Here is a 6,000-nt window from a genome sequence, read left to right as displayed (position 1 = left end):
CAAGAGACAAGGTTTCTTATGGACATTTTATATGTGGCTATGCATTTATCACCAGTTGTTCTTTAAAAAAAATAAATACTTTAAGTACCAGAGGGGCTAGCTTCCCAGAAATAAGTTCACTGGATAAGAGTCATCACCTAGTACCTCTGCACTGAACCCTGTTGGAACTGCCCCATAATTTACTCTGGCAGAAACCCATGGCTAGCCTTGGCTCCACTCACAACACTGCCATGCAAACCTCAACAACATCCAACAACGTCCATCTCTCTGCTCTGCAAATCCTAGTTCCGAATATCTCACATTCCTCATTACTGGGAAGACAAGTACCGAATAGAACATGGGTAGCTCAACCTGGGTGGGGGAAAATCAAATCAGGTTTCTGTACAATGGCTAAGGGTAAGATTGACCTTACCCTGAACTGAAGCCTATGCCAAGTCTATTTGCAAGACATGATTTTAAAAAAATCTGAGATATTGTGACAGTTCCACCTGACAGCCAGCACCACCAGCCAACCTTGTAAATGAGTTGCCTTGAGTGTTTCAGTAAAATGAGCCTCCCATTTGCAGAGGCCACTGTCAGTCAATAACACAAGGCAGAGCTACTCAGCTAATTCCATCAACTCACAGAACTTCAAAAGAAAATAGCCAGTTATTCATGTACTCTGCAACTGGTTTGTTGTTCTGTTCTATGGAACAATAGGTTAGCAAATCACGGAAAAATGCGGACTTTTTAAAGAGTGAATTGGGCATTATGAATATATTTTTCTCTAACTTCTATTCTCAAACAAAAGTTAATGAGATTTTTCCATCCTGAGTGAGGTAACCCAGACCCAGAAAGACAAACATGTTATGTACTCACTTATAAGTGGGTATTTTCTGTAAAGTAAAAGATAATCAAGCCACCATCCACAGACCCAGACAGGCTAAGTTACAAGCTGGGCTTAAGTGGGAACAGAAGAATCTCCCTGAAAGGGGGAAATAGAATAGATTTCATGGGTCAACTGGGGGGGGGGGGGCGAGGTTGGGAACAGGAAGAATCAAGTTGGGTGGGGAGAAAATACAGGGAGAAATGACTGGAAATGGGGGTGGGATTGAGGGAGTGTGGTGGAAACCTAGTATAATAGAAACTCTGTGAAATCTACTAAAGTAACCCTAGCAAAGACTCCTAGTAATGGGGGATACAGAGCCTGAACCGGTCATCTTCTTGAACCAGGCAAAGCCTCAAGTGGAAGGATTGAGACACCAACCCCAGCTACAAAACTTTTACCCTATAGTTTGTCTTGTCTACAGTGTGTTCTGGGAACAGAGCCTACCATAACTGTCATCAAAGATACCAGAGAAACTTCATCCAGTAACTGATGAGAGCAGGTGCAGAATCCCACAGCCAAATAGGCAGAGTTTAGGGAGTCTTGCAGAGCAGGAGGAGAAAGAATCAGAGGAACTACAGGGGTCAGGGACACCAAGAGAACATGGCCCACTGAATCAATTAACCAAAACTCACAAGGCTCTCAAAGATCAGAGAGCCTGTAGGGGTCTGACCTAGGCCCTCTGTGTATATGTTACGGAGGAATAGTTTGATATTCCTGTGGGATTCCTAACAGTAGAAGCGGGAGCAGAGGTGATCGTTGACTCTTTTGCCTACTTATGGGACTCTTTTCCTCCTACTGGCTGCCTCATCCAGCCTTGATGTGATGCCTGGTCTTATAGCAACATATTATGCCATGTTTCATTGATGTCCCTAAGCAGCCTACTCTTTTATGAAAGGAGATAAAGGAAGGATGGACGGGGGCAGAGGCTGGGAGAGGGAAGAGAGGGGAACCTGCTCTCAGGGTGTAACATATGAGAGAAGAATAAAAAATAAATAGAATTTTTAAGAAGTTAATATGTGATTTTCAAGTATGTCAACATATCATTTGAATGTTGAGGTGAAACACTGAGATAGATACAGAGGCCTTCTATGAACTATACATGCAATATCTACCAGAAATTCTTAATATTTAGCACAAAGTCATTCTTTTCACATCCTTGCAAAAAGTAAACTAGACATTTATTCTATAAATTTAAAAACAAATTTTCAAAATACATAAAAAGGAAAAATACAACATGGAAAAAATTTCCAATGTTATATGAAATTTTTAATACTGTGGCTGAAATGGTGGCTCAACAGCTAAGAGCACTGGTTGCTCTTCCAGAGCACTGGGGCTCGGTTCCCCACACCTACCAGGCAGTTCACAGCCTTCTAACTCCAATTCCAAGGTATCTAATGTCTATTTCTGTCCTCCAAATACACTGCATACATATGGTGTATAGATATGCATGCAAGCAAAACACTAATATACATATAAATAAGCAAGTAAATAAATAAAACCTTTTTAAATTTTAATAACTAAAAAATCACTGCAATTTCATGGTTAACTCCACATTCTTCTCTCAATACTGCCTGCCCACTTCCATTGTAAATATATGCCTAAGGGTCTATCAGTGGCTATGCTATCCTTAAAAGAAATCACACACTGCATAGACTCATGCCTGTATAATGATCTGTTTAAAAAGCTTGTGTTCTTAAGTTCTTTAGTGTATAAATCATGTGTCAAGGGTGAGGAAGGAGGATTTCCACATGCTTGAGGCCAACATCTGTTACACAATAGGTTTTAGGCCAGCCTGAGCTACATGGCAAGATCTAGTCTCAAAACAAACAGAAAAACTTGGCATGTTAATAAATCCATTTACAGAGCCGATCCGTTTTTATTTAGGGGGCTATCACACACCTCAGGATTCTTGCATCTCCGCGAAATCCTCTTGGCCTCTGGGAAATGGCCAGGGTTGTTCTGAGTCAGTCTCTGTTAACAACAATGTACAAGGCTGCCAACTTTGAATCAGTATAGCTATTTTCTCTCTGTAATCCAGATCATTGGCTGGTTTGCATCCTTTACTGTCCCACCCACATGTTTGAAGACCATTTAACTAATGTTAGCCATGGCAGAGCCAGATAAGTCTTAGTCATCCCTGATTCCAAGGAGCTCTGGCCGGATGTTTTTATCCACCCACCAGATAAATTGGTGGAGTCATGAAGAACACTGTCACTTTTCCACAAGCAGAATGGCCAGCATCCTGACCTCATTGGTCGCATCAAGTAAACTAGGGCAGCTGCCTAATCCTTCTTCAGCTAAACTGGGTTTTGCCGAACCAGCCGGAATCCTAAACACCAAGATGTTGCCTCATAGAATGATTCCTACAAAACAAATGAGCCAGATGTTTGCTCCAGTCATCTCTAGGAAGCACCATCAAAGCAAGACACAACTATTCCAACTGCAGACCAAACCTCACCTTCAAACGTTGGAAATACTTCAGTCCCTGATGGTGGCTATAGCTAGAACTTTAAACTCGGTCTCTGAACAAAGTTGGTATTTTGATTTTTCTCAAAACAAGTACCATTTGAATATTCATTCAACTTTTTCTAGCAATATAGAGATAATACTTTTCCATTCTCTAAAAGAATGCATATTGATGGTGTTGTCTCAATGAGAAAGTTTATTAAGAATGAGATGAAGCCATTTGATAAGTGTATGTTAAAAGTAAACTGTATTCTTGGTAAGTCGCACTGTGTGTTTTAACTGAGAGAAACTTATAACTATATATTCATTGTGTCCATTTCATCAAGGAATTAAGATTCAGCAATAAAAATCAGTCATTGATCACCTTCTGTAACAGATAGGATTGCATTTGATTGAATGACTCAATTATATTACAGTAGCTTTTCAGAAATAATTTAATGGAGAGGCTATTTGCCAAGTGTGGTTTAAATGGCAAATCTTGATTGATCTCAATGTCACATGTCATTTACAACCTCATCCCTGCTCTCTCCCCAGAGGTTAACTGCAGCACCAAGCTCTTCTGCTCTTCGGCTTAGATATAAAGGAATCACATATTTATTTTCCACAATGTCCCTTACCTCACTGGGTACTCACCACCCCCACTTGTTTAGCTGTAGGTCTTGAGGTGGCCTTGTTTTAAAGTCACACGTCATGTAAGGCCACTTCCCTTCTATAGTTCCAGCACCTGACAGCTCCATTGAACACTATTGCCTTACTTACACCTTTAAATTTCCCACCATTTCTAGTTCCTGGAGGTCTCTTGCTGGTTTCAATGATAGCTAAATGTAGGCACCAACAAACAACCCAGGCCAAAAGACACTGAGATACTTAGTGAAACATGATTTGGAATGCTCTATGAAGATGTTTCTGAATGAAACTAACATTCAAATCACAGAACGAGCAAAGCAAACAATGTCCAGGATGTAGGTGGGTCTCCACAAAATACTAACTTCCCCACTCCCAAGCAGGAAAAAATTTCCCTGTGTGAGAGCCTTCAAATTAAGACATCAGCTTTACTTAACCCCATAGTAGGGACTAGAACATCAATGTGGCAAATTTTGGATTTTCCAAACTCTGCAATTCTGTGGGTCAACTTAAAAAAAAAAATAAACAATTTTAGAAATCTCCTATTGACTGTATTTCTCTGTAAAAACCCTGAATATCCTTTGGGCTGACCCCTTCCAGACCCCTGTGTGATGTATCAGTTTTGCTTGCTGTGGTTTTTTCACTCCACATACCCCATCGATAATGAAGACAGGTTTCTGCTTCTGTATCCATATGTTGCCATTCTTTGCATGTGACTTTTTATCATCATGCTTCCAAAATATACCAGACAAATAAAAAGCAGAAGGATCAGGACTGGAAAAATGGCTCAGCAGGTAAAGGCACTTGCTGCTCTTGCAGAGGACCTGGGTTCAGGTCCGGCACCACATGTTGGCTCACAACTGTCTGTAACTTAAAAAAAGAGGCATCTGATGCCCTGGTCTGGATATCACAGGCACTGCATTCACTATAGCACACAGATACATGTGCCGAAAAACTCATATACACAAAATAAAACAAACAAATCTCTTTTAAAAGGGCAGAGGAGATGATCAAAAACTTCCTCCTGAAGAAATCCTAAATTAGAGATATCCATCAGTTCCTCCCCCTTGGAAGTTGAGGAACCCCGTGGAAGGTGGGGATGAAGAATTATAGGAGCCAGAGGCACCAAGGAGAATCAACTAAACAGGGCTTATAGGAGTTCACAGAGACTGAAGCACTAATCATGGAGTCTGCACAGGTCTGCACTAAGTCCTCTGTAGATATGTATGCTATGGCTGTTGGCTTGGTGTTTTTGTGGGACTCCTAACAGTGTGAGTGGGGGTGTCTCTGACTCTTTCATCTGCTCTTGGGACCATTTTCCTCCTACTGGATTGTCTCACCAAGCCTTGATATAAGAGTCTGTGCCTAGTTTTATTTTATCTTATTATGCCTTATTCAGTGGATATTCCTGGGAAGCCTGTTCTTTTCTGAAGAGAAAACAGAGGAGGAATGTATCTGGGAGACAGGAGAGATGGGAGAGGGGTTGGGAGAAAGGGGAAACTGTGGTTGAGACATATCAAAAGTAAAATGATAAATTAAAAAAAAATCCTGCTAGCAAAGTTTAATTTAGAAATGTACTTCTCAATATACTTTAGCTCTCTTCCTACTGGCCAAAATCATACCCACATAACTAATGAATGCAAGTGAGCTGGGGACATTAAAGAAATTTGATTTCTAATCTTGATGCTAAAGTAATGTTGTAGATGCCGTGCCAAAATCTAGATAACATTGCCTGTTTCGCATGCTCCTTTTGGATCTTAATCCCACTTCTCTTCACATGATACACCTGCTTTCACACCTCTTTGTACATATTTACCTGGAACATGGCAGAGAATTGTAGATGGAGATTTGTAAACTGAGAATGCTCATTTGTTTCCCAGCCACCCAAATCTGAATAATCACACAGAAACTATATTAATTACAACACTGTTTGGCCAATGACTCAAGAACATTTCTGGCTAACTATTATATCTTAAATTAACCCATTTCTATTTATATTTTACCATGAGGTTCGTGGTTTGTTACCTCTTGCTTCTTGGGCA

This window comes from Myodes glareolus, chromosome 2 (genome assembly GCF_982192425.1).
Source record: "Myodes glareolus chromosome 2, mMyoGla1.1, whole genome shotgun sequence".
Classification (NCBI taxonomy): Eukaryota; Metazoa; Chordata; class Mammalia; order Rodentia; family Cricetidae; genus Myodes; species Myodes glareolus.
The sequence above is the reverse complement of the archived record's forward strand: the minus strand, read 5'-3'. Positions refer to the sequence as shown.